This window comes from Moschus berezovskii, chromosome 10 (genome assembly GCF_049115385.1).
Source record: "Moschus berezovskii isolate FMDL1 chromosome 10, NW_MosBer_1.0, whole genome shotgun sequence".
Lineage (NCBI taxonomy): Eukaryota > Metazoa > Chordata > Mammalia > Artiodactyla > Moschidae > Moschus > Moschus berezovskii.
Genome location: NC_142469.1, coordinates 77,282,226 through 77,295,576, shown reverse-complemented (window position 1 = coordinate 77,295,576; position 13,351 = coordinate 77,282,226). Strand labels below are relative to the sequence as shown.

The 13,351-nt window shown below is 38.6% G+C and overlaps 1 long non-coding RNA gene and 1 pseudogene across 1 annotated transcript in view; both read right to left on the bottom strand.

Moving 5' to 3' along the window:
• LOC148776337 (uncharacterized) overlaps positions 1 to 12,920 on the bottom strand; it is a 109,676-nt gene extending 96,756 nt beyond the window's left edge. Inside the window, exon 1 of the long non-coding RNA XR_016038439.1 lies at positions 12,645 to 12,920. This is a non-coding gene — a long non-coding RNA (uncharacterized LOC148776337). The remainder of the gene's footprint in view (positions 1 to 12,644) is intronic.
• Positions 9,784 to 10,827, bottom strand: LOC148776338 (uncharacterized; annotated as a pseudogene).
• Positions 12,921 to 13,351: the final 431 nt, after the last annotated feature.

Here is a 13,351-nt window from a genome sequence, read left to right as displayed (position 1 = left end):
CGTGCCTATTGGAGAACCCAAATAAGGATTTAGGGTAACCAAGTACAAACAGATGCCATGGCATTTAGAAACGAAGGGCAAAAAGTCAAAGGGAAAAATGTGTATGTAGCTATTTAATGAGGTTTGGATGACAAGTTCTCTTTCCTTACCTTTTTGCCAGCATGTGGCAATGGTTTTTACAAGAGAAAGAAAGCATGCTGAATGCCAAGAAGAGACTAAGATCCTGTAAAACTCAACCTTACAAATATCCCTAATAGTATATTCAGAAAGTGGGAGTGTCAGGATTAACTTTCTGGTTGTTCCATGCCCTGTGATGAAAATAAAAGCTAAAATGAAAAAGCCAATGGAACAAAATACTGCTTTTTAGTAAAAATGATCATATCAAATGCTGTGAATGGCAGGAGTCTTGACACAGATGTCAGAAGTAGATGAGGATTGTGGTGTGGTCAAGGTGAAGTGAGTCTGACTTCCTGGCTTGCCCTCCCCAGACTAATATTCAGAAAGGGCTGCCCTTCCCCAGCCCTAAACAGCCTTGTAGGAACAGTGTCTCCCAGTAGTGCTGTGGCTTACAAGTAATGTGAGAGTCTTTTTATAACTGCTGAGGTTTAATTTAAAAGGAAGCTCAGAATCAGCGGTAAAGGGAGGGGAACGATGTGAACTACAGACCATCTGAAATGGGAAAAATCATAAATACCAGAGTGTCTGATTATTTGAGCGTCTCTTGAAGCCGAATAATGAACCTTCTTCATGTTCTGCCTTTCTGGACTTGGCTCCCTCTGACAAATTTGCAGGCATCAGGGTCTGTCTGGAATTCATTCCAAGTTGGAGGGATATTTTTTCCCTTGACATTTTGCAGCTGAGACAGCCCCGAGCAGGAAGCTGAGGAGCGTAACATTACCAAATATGTCCTTTCTCCTGCCCTTAATATTTTATTTCCACAGGAAAAGAAGGCAGATGCTGGCCAATGAGACCTGGCCAATGAGAATGTCGCAAGGGCAGGCGGCCTCCACTGGCAGAGGAGAAATTGATCAGATGCCATTTTTTACACACAAAAAAGAACTATTCTAGGTACCACTGGTTGAAATTTGTGCTACGCTGGAGGAAGAAGTCTGACAGTTTCCTACCAGTTATTTCAGGGGATTTATTTATCACTACGCTGGTCTCATTTCCTCAAGCAGGCCTCCGTTAAGAAAGCAGTCAGTGTGGAGTCGAGGAAAGTGTGTAGGAATGGGAGTCAAGAGAAAGCTGGCCTCAGTCACCTGCTTACATGCTCATGTCTCTGACCAGATCATCCCACCTCTGGGGGCTTCACATGCTTTATGTGTAAAATGAAGGTCTAGATGCAATGTTTTGGATTCCTTCTGGGTTCCTAAAACTAAAGGCTCCAAGCTAGTTTGATCACATGCCTCAATCACTAAAGTCAACTGGAATATCTATCCAGACATGCCTGTGTGTGTGTGTACATGTGATGCTTTATATATTATAGAAAATACAAATTAAAAAGGAGATACATGTAAATTCTAATCTTTTCTCTCCAAACTGTAAAGTTTATCTTAAATACAGATGAGGCAAGCTCATTCCTTTTTGAAAATCACTGCTTTAAGGCACAATTTCAAGTCTACTTTTGTTATGGGTGTAAGATATTAGCCCTAAATTGTCATTTCTACACCCACTAGGGAAGAGCAAAAGTCTTTCAAGTGTCTGCAGATTGCATACCTTTTGATTGCATATTTAAAATGTGAGATAATTAATATACTACCTCCTTAGTTTCCTGTTATAACAATTTTTTAAAAAACTAGTTACAGAGAATTTCTTTACTGAAGGAAATCACAGTGGAAGCTAGTTATAAACAGCAACTGACTTTTCATCTCGAGTCAGGGAAATGTTTGGGAGCAGCAGAGGATGGGAAGGTCTGGAGTATCTATGCCCTGTCCAAAGATAGAAGCCACCTTTCAGATCCAGTGGGCTGTTGTCATACAAGACTGCAGGCCACTTGCTGCCAAATGTTATTTCTCAAGAGGATCAGGAGACCTAGATTTTAATGTGAAATTAAGTTAATTTCTCGAACGTTGCTCAAAATTTTAGAGCCAAGCATACAATGATGATGAGCCACACCCAGCTAGTAGGAGGCCATTGGCGATTCCTGAGCTCATATTCAGCTCATTTAGCTTTGTCATTTTTTTGTGAGTGTATTGGGATTTTGCAATCAGACACCCAGGCTCTTGGCAGGGTGATTATGGATGTGTAAGACTGAAAAACACGAGATGTCATTTCATTGAGATCATAATGTTTTGCTCTCACCAAATTTTCAAAAAGAGCCACTTCTTGAATTCTCTTAAGGTAGTACCATCAGACCAGTGATGTACATAGTCATCATGTTTCATTATTGTTTCATCATTAAAATAAGGACAATATTGTATTATATTTGCTGGATCTGTCACTTTTCTATATGGAAATCTCATAGAAAAAGATACTGTTTTAAACAAATTAATGTCCCACTAGATTGGCAAGCTCTTTCAAAGATATTTTCCAGTAAATACTTAGGCATTGTGGGGTCTATGGTCTCTGGTGCAACTCCTGAACTCTGTGCGGCTGCACAAAAGCAGCTGCAGACAATACAGATGAATGCGCCTAGCTGATTTCCAATAAAACTTTATTTATACAAAAAAGCTGTAGGACATATTTGGCCCATGGGCTATAGTTTGATGTAGTTACGGCATTAAATCATAAGGTCGTCCTCAAAGGGGTAATCTGTGTTTGATTCAATTCTGTCTTCAGTCCACATAATCCTGGCCCAGAAGAGGTACTCCATGAACATTTGCTCAAATAACTGGAAGGTTATGGAACTTAGCCATTTATGTCAATAACAGTCAACTGCCCATTTGGGTGACTGAAGATCCATAGTAGAGGTTATAGGTATGCTCACCCTGAAGATTACATCAGTATATAAGTTCCCTCAGGGAGCCTGTGGTTAATCCAAATGTTCTGAGCAAGGGAAGGGGATGCTCAACTAGGCTCCTGAAGCCAAATGACTTTAGGAAATGCTTAGACCCCACTCTTAGACTGATGGGCCAGACAACAAGAACCACGAGAAGATCCTCATAGCTTCACAGACAGGCTTCTCCCAAATCTTTCCTTAACTCTTTCAGTGACTTAAATGTCCAAACACCAAGCATCTATTGTTTCCTTATGCAGAAGTGCAGGGTACACAGACTGAAACATTTCCCCCAAACATTTCTCTCCTGCTCTGAGAAGTTCACTGGGATATTTTTGTCTTCGCTTATATATTATTTATTTCTAGGGCTGGTGACAACTCTCTAAATTGATTTTATTACTCACCAGGTGTGGCATTTGATTTGACTATCAAAGAAATAGACTCTGCTTCTCCTAAGGATTTACAAGCTAACTGAAGAGATAAGACATGCATATACCAACATGTATGGAAGAGGCTGATGAGATAAGGTGCAGCACTGGTGGCATTTGGGTCTTTTCATGGTAGTAGTTGGAGTTTTGAGATCACAGATGAGTGGTACTACTGGTTGGGGCTGGAGCCCTGACACACAGACAATCTGCTTGAAAGGGAGAAAGGGGATGGAGTGGGAAAATGTATAAATTGGGAATAAGGCCCCACTTTAGGAACATAAATAAATATTCCAAGTAAAAAAGCCACACAAGACATTTCCATTCCCAGGGTGAAGGAGAAACTGAATAAAAATTGGTCAAGGATTTGTTGACTGGAACTATGTACGAGAGGATTAGAGAGGAATGAAATGTCCTCATTTGGTTCATTTACAAATGGAACTATCAGAAGGAATAGTCTGGAGATGAATATGACTTTTTAAGTGAAGGTAACTCTTTAGAAGAAAAAGGAGATAAAATGTGAATATTGATGAAGTCAATCTAGACATGCAGTTATAAAAAAAATTTTTTAAGTGAATTTTGCTTAAGATTTTTAAGTTACAAAAATATAGAAGCACAGCATCCTTTACCTGAGGGACCTTAGTCTGCCACATCTTGAATGGTTTGAGGTAGATAATGGGAAAAATAACCATTCTAGAGGCTTTAGGTAGTCAAATAGTCAAGGAGATTAATTAGCTTTGATAGACACATTCAAGTTATGGGTAAAAACACATTGATTGGAGGAGTTAAGGGGCAAGAAATGGAAGGGGTAGAACTGGCAGAAAGGGCTCAGTGTTGGTGACAACCACACTAAAAGTAGTCACATGAATTTTCATCAACATAAAGAAATTAGAAAGCAGAGAACCCTTATAGAAAAGTCCTGGAAGTGAGAACCAAGCCAAGGTGGAAAAAAGTAAATAGAAATGCCCATGAAATAGCGTGGGATGGATAAATTAATGCTGACATATATACTTGAGAATCAGAAAGCTAACGAATGTACAAAATGGCTTAAGCAGGGAGACAACACAGAGAGAATAAGAGGCTCAGTATTGAAACCCAGAAGAGGAGGAAATAACATTATTACTGATTTTCTTTATTATATATGACTCCAGTTTTATAATATCAGACAGCAACACATATCTTATTTGAAGATAATTTTCACCTTGACAATTCTATAATGGGGTTTTCAGTCTAAAAAAAAAGAACAAATAAAAAATGGAAAACAATAACCAAGCAAAGCTGATGGCATTCTCTACTACACAGAAGATGGCATCATGGAAGTCAGTAGTCTGGTTTAGGGAGCATGTTTATAATTATGGACCAATGATGTAAACTTCTGCCAAATTTTAAACCTTCTTTGAAAAATCTTGGGTGTTATGAGTACATCAAATACTGCTAAGTCCACCAGAAACCAAGTCTTGGTGATTTTATTACCATTGTGTTTCAAGAAACACTTTTGGAAAGAACCATGCCTACTTTTAAAGCCAAATGTTATATTTTCTCTTAAAGCTTAGATGCAATTATCCAAGTGGTTTATCCTAAATTTCCAAAGCATGTTGGGAATAAACACAGAATCTTTAGTGGTGATGTTTTCAAAGTTATGGTTTTAAGAGCAAAGCTTACTGAAGTTGGTTTCAAAGAGCTGTTCAAGAGTTCTTAACTTATTGGAAGAACAGGCATGAGGCTTTAACTCAAGATGAGTTAAAAGATAACTGAAAACAAAAATCAAGCAGCATGACAGGTCCAAGTAGTCCTGGCCTTATAGGAAGAGAAGGGGCACTTAGCCTTGAACCTTGAATCTTAGGGAAATCTCTCAGTTGAGACTCATCTTGTTGGATGGCTCACTCAAAGGTCTGACCATCTCATTAGTAAAATGAAAAGGAGTAGTAGGAGGTATGGACTACCTCATCTTAGCTATTGGACTCTCCCTCAGTTTGGGGTCCTTTCTCTGTCCTTTGCCCTTGAAAACAATCACTGTATTCCCTTTGTTCTGGGCAAGTCAACCTAATAGATGGCTTTTAGTATTGTGGAAAATTTTTTCCTGGACACTCCATCTGCTCCCAAGGTAGAATTAACATTTTTATTACTTCTCTCCTTTCTCATTAACTTGGTTGATTTATTGAGGTAAACTTATTATAAATATGTATATGCAATTTGGGGCTTCCCAGGTGGCTCAATGGTAAAGAATCCACCTGGCGAGCAGGAGATGCGGGTTCTATCCCTGGCTTGGGAGTATCCCCTTGAGAAAGAAATGACAACCCATTTACCCCACAGACAGAAGAGCCTGGTGGGCTACAGTGCATAAGATTGCAGAGTCAGACATGACTTAGCGACTATTACATAACAGCAATATGTAATTTGACATTTGATTTTATTATCCCTACACCTAACCCATAAAACAATATTTCTAGAGTCCCGCTTAATGAGAGGTGGAGTTAATACAAAATGTTGTGGATGGTAAGGAGTGACCTTTGAAATATGATCATTTCCCTAAGCCTTTCTTTACACAGGAACTGAATGTACTCTGCACATATAATGTATTGCAATTTGCAGCATGAAATTTCAGCAATAAAACTCTGTAAGAGACAGAGAATAAAAATGACTGATTTTTCTAGAAAAGAAAATCTTTAGAAAGGAAATAACATCACCAGAGTCCAAGGCAACTAAAAGTATTTCCTGAGTGCATAGAAAGGTATATTTAGATTTAAAGGACAATACTTCCTTTCCCTCTTGAAATGTCAGTATGAGTAAATCAAGTCACCTAACTGTGGTAGCTTGGAAAGTGCTGGGTCAAGTGTGGTCAGGCTGGGGTGTAAGTGTGGTCAGGGCTCAAGTTAAGAGTGAAATTGGAGGTCAACCTATCATATGTCCTAATATTTAATTTTTATAAATAATGCAAATGTAAAGCAATGTAAAATATGCCTTATTCTCTTATGTTGATGTATGTAACTGTCATAATGACAAAAAATAAATGTATGATTTTTATATGACTTAGAAGTTAGCAAATTATCAAAGACAAGGTATTAATTTTTATTGGACATGTCTGAGTGTCTGTTATGGTCCAGTGATACTTGGATGACTGATAAAATAGGTATAGAACTGTTAAAACATTACAAATTTTTTAATATTTCAAAATGTTCCACAGTTACCACAGCCAACTGTTATGAATACCACATTAGTTTGTGAGTATCTCTGGAACTGTAAACTGGAAAAGGAAGAATAGCAAGAAATAATGGTTGCTCAGCACCATAGGAAACAGCACATTGTGATGAAAGAATGGATATACATTCACATTATCTGAGAGGATGGATTTGATACATTATTTAATATATTTTCTTTCACCTAAGGGCTTCTGCTTTTCAAATCCTACCACCACTCCAAAGCAGTTTCTCTCTTCAATGGTGATAGCGACCCAGATACGATTACTTTTTCTAGGACATGGGGCACAAGGCAGGCAGAAGCATTCCCCTGGAGCCTGAACAATATCAGTCACAAGTACAGACGCTTAGGGTTACAGGGTGCTATTCAGTGCTGATACTGGATCCATGGTAAAGGCACCACGTTTCTTTATCACTCTTATTTATCACATGTCTGTAATGTGCAGGGCTTGAAGTGCAGGGCCAAAGACAGAGGCCCTTTTACGTGTATGTAAAGGCAGTATTATATGAAGGTTATTTCTCAAGTGTTTTCATAGATGTGTAAAATTCTAAAAGGTTTATGGCATAAACAAACTTCCCTGGAAGGATATTATGGGGTTCCTTGCCAAGCTAGAATTTGGTAAGTCTGGGCTCTACATTGTATTATCAAGGTGGTCATTACCACAAAGAAATAGAGGTATAGATTCACTTCGAGCCAAAGAGCTTCAGCAATTATTTTTCTTCTTATGGACCTGGTTAAATCTGTTGCAGAGGAAACCAGGTTTCTGCCAGTGCTTTGTTTTCTTATGCGAATTCCTGATCCAATTGAACCTGGCAACTTCATGTTAGCCCCAGTTTTCTTGCTCTCGTGCCATTATATCTCTGTATCTTTTTACCAAAAAAACCCTCTGTCATCACCGGTTTAATTTCAGTTTAATTACAATCATTTTCAAATTCTGATCTGTCAAAAGGCTGGTCTTCCCTAAGCATGCATTCTCCATTTCAGTCTCTTAACACCTTACAGGCTCTGAACAATGACTTTCTGTTCTCTCCTGCTAGGTTTCCAGAAACAGGCTTGAGAGAGCCGCCACGTGTTTATCTTTCTTAACACTCCAACAAGAACCCCTCCGTGACTCACAGGCACAGACAGCCAAAAGCCCTGAATGGCTGTTTATCCTCACCACTTGAATGATCCTGCACGTGGCACACAGCACGGGCAAGAATAAGAGGAACCTTGGGGAGGTGCGTCACGTAAATTTAAGGACAAACAAGACTGCATCAATTTGTGCTTTGCTTCACTCCTTTAAGGAAGTTCAGAGTTAAACATGAAACTCAAGCCAGCTTGCCATATTTGCCTGTCTTCATTAATGCTTAAATGGGTGACAAAGACTTGGGGATGTAGGTCAGAGAAACATAAAAACAGTGTGGGCTTGTCATTTTTAAGAGCTTACCACACAATATTCAGTCTTTAGAACTGACACTTTGTGGGTATAGAGCACATGACTCTTGATGGCCTGATTAGATCAACTTGCTATAAAAATTAAGAAGATAAGGAGAGAAAATGAAGAGTTCACTTCAGCACATGTTGAGTTTGAGTTACTTAAAGATTATCCAATGAGATGTCTGATGGCATCCTGAAGATGAGAACACAGAGCTTTGGAGGACATTAGTGTATGTTCTTTGAAGCTATGGTTATGGAGAATACTGCTCTGGAGAAGAGGTAAGGATGGAAGTGTCAGTCTTATTTAGGTGAGTAATGAAAAATAGGCAATGAAGGAGCCAAAAAGGACACAGAGAAGAGCAGGAAATCAAGAAGAAACTGGTCTCACAGATGTCACTTTGTTTAGAGATATCCATCAACTCTGGTCTTAAGGAGAGTAGACTGCTCTCATCTTAGGGGTAACTTAATTTTATCTTGCCTTTCCTCTCAGACATCTGAAGAAGGTTGCAATAGGACAGAGATAAGTCATGAGGCCTGGTCTGGGAAAGAAGTCAATTACTCACTGGATGAAAATGGAGGAACTCATGGAAACAGAGACGAATCTTAAAGTTTTAATGGAACTAGGTCATGCTCACTTTTGTTCATTTTGGTTACGTAACATGTTGTTTACCTATTTCTTTCAAAGTGGTATGTAGAAGAATCCAAAACAAACCCATAAAGATTAAAGCTTTTTATAATTTTAAAAATGTAAACTGCAATCTATATAGTTAGCCAGTAGTACTCATAATTCTTAAATGTACTTTTCTGAGTTTGAAGTTATGCAATAAATCAAAAGTGGAAGTTTTTCCTCCTAGGAACTAATCTCCTAGTTAACAGATTCCAAAACTTCCTATTACTAAAAAAAAGTAACCTGAAATTACTATTGTAATAATATCGATATGGTGATTCCTTAATGATTTTTATTTATAGTAATCATGAATGTCTTAAAAACTGCAAGGCTCTGAACACCTTAATGCCATAGCACAAAATTTTTAAAAGTTTTGGGTTGGGTTCAAATAGATTTAGGAGAATACTATTTTCCTAAACTAAAGGGAAATTTATCTCCCTTGACTGTCAATCAAAAACGAAAGTCTTAAGCTTTAATGTATAAGTTAGCCATTGTAGAGAGATACAACCAACCATTTTAAAGCCTAGAAAAATTCAGTATTTATTAATTACACATACATGTAAGGAGAAATAACATTGGAAATAAATGTATTTAAATATGTAAGCTTAGAGACTATTTTCTTTGGAAGTAAAGATTATGTGTATGGTTGTAAAGATTTCATAAGAGAGTATACGTACAGTACTTGCCTCAGGGTCTGGCACATAGAAGCACTCAAATGAGAACTATCACTTATTATGATATCATCATTCCAGCAAGACCAATCTCATGATGTTATCATTGTTATAAACACTGTGAGGTTTTATTTTTGCTTTTCATTTAAGACTGGTACAGTCTAATTATTTGTTTAAAAAGAAAAGTCATACCGGTAGCCCATTTAAGTTTACAAAATGGTAGTTAAAGTTTATCAAACAAAAATCCTCTCCCTGAATAGTCCCAGTTTGAGAATGACTCAAGAAATGTGGAGGCTTGGGAGCACCTGTTTAAGCTGTTAGAATGACTATAGCAAAGGGCTTCCCCATCTGCACAGCCTCACCTTGGCCAAACCATTGGGCCCATCCCATCCCCTCCTGGATTAAGATGGATCCCAGGAAGTGCCAGAGGAGCCAGTTCTACTTGACAGCTCATTAACCAGCCTCATCTAGCTGTCTCTTTCCAAAGTGTGAAATAATTTATCTTCTTTTCAGGCTAATTATTATTTCTCTTTAGGATCCCTTATACTGCTATTAAATAACTCCATACTCCTCTCTCTCTCTTTTTTTTTTTTGATGATCCAACAGATGTTGGCAATTTGATCTCTGGTTCCTCTGCCTTTTCTAAATCCAGCTTGAACATCCAGAAGTTCATGGTTCATGTACTGCTGAAGCCTGGCTTGGGGAATTTTGAGAATTACTTTGCTAGCATATGAGATGATTGCAATTGTGTGGTAGTTTGAGCATTCTTTGGCATTGCCTTTCTTGGGATTGGAATGAAAACTGTTCTTTTCCTGTCCTGTGGCCACTGCTAAGTTTTTCACATTTGCTGGCATATTGAGTGCAGCACTTTCACAGCATCATCATTTAGGATTTGAAATATCTCAACTGGAATTCCATCACCTCCACTAGCTTTCTTCATAATGATGCTTCCTAAGGTCCACTTGACTTCGCATTCCAGGATGTCTGGCTCTAGGTGAGTGACCACATCATCGTGGTTATCTGAGTCATGAAGATCTTTTTTGTATAGTTCTGTGTATTCTTGCTACCTCTTCTTAATATCTTCTGCTTCTGTTAGGTCCATACCATTTCTGTCCTTTATCGAGCCCATCTTTGCATGAAATGTTCCCTTGGTATCTCTAATTTTCTTGAAGAGAGCTCTAGTCTTTCTCATTCTATTATTTTCCTCTATTTCTTTGCATTGATCACTGAGGAAAGCTTTCTTATCTCTTCTTGCTATTCTTTGGAACTCTGCATTAAAATGGGTATATGTTTCCTTTTCTCATTTGGCTTTAGCTTCTCTTCTTTTCTCAGCTATTTGTAAGGCCTCCTCAGACAACCATTTTGCATTTCTTCTTCTTGGGTATGGTCTTGATCACTGCCTCTTGTACAATGTCTCAAACCTCCTTCCATAGTTCTTCAGGTACTCTGTCTATCAGATCTAATCCCTTGATACTATTTGTCACTTCCATTGTATAATCATAGGGATTTGATTTAGGTCATTCCTGAATGGTCTAGTGGTTTTCCCTACTTTCTTCAATTTAAGTCTGAATCTGGCAATAAGAAGCTCATGATCTGAGCCACAGTCAGCTCCCAGTCTTGTTTTTGCTGACTGGAGAACTTCTCCATCTTTGGCTGCAAAGAATATAATCAGTCTGATTTCACTATTGACCATCTGGTGATGTCCATGTGTACAGTCTTCAAAATCATCAAAAAAGCAAAAGAGTTCCAGAAAAACATCTACTTCTAGTTTACTGACTACACCAAAGGCTTTGACTATGTGGCTCACAACAAACTGTGGAAAATTCTTCAAGAGATGGGAATACCAGACTATCTGACCTGTCTCCTGAGAAATATGCAGGTCAAGAAGTAACAGTCAGAACTGGACATGGACAACAGACTAGTTCCAATTTGGGAAAGGAGTACATCAAAGCTGTATATTGTCACCCTGCTTATTTAACTTATATGCAGAGTACATTACACAAAATGCTGGGATGGATGAAGTGAAGCTGGAATCAACATTTCTAGAAGTATCAACAACTTCAGATATGCAGATGACACCACCCTCATGGCAGAAAGTGAAGAAGAACTAAAGAGCCTCTTGATGAAAGTGAAAGAGGAGAGTGAAAAGCTGACTTGAAACTCAACATTCAGAAAACCAAGATCATGGCATCCGGTCAAATCACTTCATGGCAAATAGATGGGGAAACAATGGAAACAGTGACAGACTTTATTTTCTTGGGCTCCAAAATCACTGCAGATGGTGACTGCAGGCATGAAATTAAAAGACACTTGCTCCTTGGAAGAAAAGCTATGACCAACCTGCTGCTGCTGCTGCTGCTAAGTCACTTCAGTCGTGTCCGACCCTTAGCGACCCCACAGACTGCAGCCTACTAGGCTCCTCCATCCATGGGATTTTCCAAGCAAGAGTACTGGAGTGGCTTACCATTGCCTTCTCTGATGACCAACCTAGACAGCATTAAAAAGCAGAGACATTACTCTGCCAAAGAAGGTCCATCTAGTCAAAGCTATGGTTTTTCCAGTATTCATGTATGGATGTGAGAGTTGGACTATAAAGAAAGTTGAGCACCTAAGAACTGATGCTTTTGAACTGTGGTGTTGGAGAAGACTCTTGAGAGTCCCTTGGACTGCAAGGAGATCAAACCAGTCCAGCCTAAAGGAAATCAGTCCTGAATATTCATTGGAAGCACTGATGCTGAAGCTGAAACTCTAGTACTTTGGCCACCTGATGCAAAGAACTGGTTCATTGAGAAAGACCCTGATGCTGGGAAGTATTGAAGGCAGGAGGAGAAGGGGATGGCAAAGGATGAGACAGTTTGATAGAATCACCGACTCGATGGACATGAGTTTGAGTAAGCTCAGGTAGTTGGTGATGGACAGGGAAACCTGGTGTGTTGTAGTCCATGGGGTCACAAACAATCGGGCATGACTGAGTGACTGAACTGAACTAATAGTCCTCTCTTTATCCTTTCCCAGTGAATTTCAATTCTAAGTGAGAATTGTTTTCTGATACAAGTCTGAAAATACTGAAATGGCTTCAGAGTATGCATCAAGTTGGGTCACATTCTTTAATTACCTCTCTTTTTAATTTTCAGAGTTCCTCATCCCCCTGCTGCCTTGAGAGTCTATAATGAAGTTTGATAAAGGTTGACTAATGCTTAGTGATTGATCAGTAACATTTATTGGAAGAGTCTTGGCCATGCTACCTCAGTCTTTGCGGGCCCAATGTTTCTGAATGTACATTAAATTTGGTGTTCTTCTGTACTTAAGTCTAGGTTCCCTTAACTTACCCAGTATGTTTTCTCTCTTCACAGTCTTATCCTTCCACAGGTTTCAGTTATTATTTATATGCTGAGGCCTTCATCTATATTTTTCCAGTCTAGTCCTGCATCTAGAACACAAAGTGTACATATCCAACTATACAACTGCTCTTAGATATCCCACAGATACCTAGACCTCATCATTTTCCCCCAAAAGCCTGCTGAAGCACAGGATATATTTCTTGAAAGTTCACTGCACAAAAGACACTCTGGTGTCTTAACATGTGCCAGGTCCTGGGGTAAGTATTGTACTTTACATGCATCTTCTCATTAAATTCTGACAACCTTAAATGTAACCTTTACTTCCATGACTCTTTTAAGTTTTTCATCAACCAAGTAGATGGACAAAACTGATTTCAAGTAACATGGCATCTAAAAAAATGACTAGCAATAAGGTTGAGTGCCAACATAAGTGGAAGGAAATGTAAAAAATACAATCACATCAAAAGATACCTTTAGGCATCACTTTTCAAAATGTGGTTCCAAGACACATAAGCTTCTGGAAACCCTTGTAGGAACCCACAATATAAGAATTATTTTCATTATAATATTAATATTACTTGTGTTTTACATCGTGTTGACACACTTATAGGGCAAAAACAACAGGGTGAAAACCTCTTATACTTCAGCATGACTCCAAAGCAGTGACCTCAAACTATACTAATGGCGATCCTATT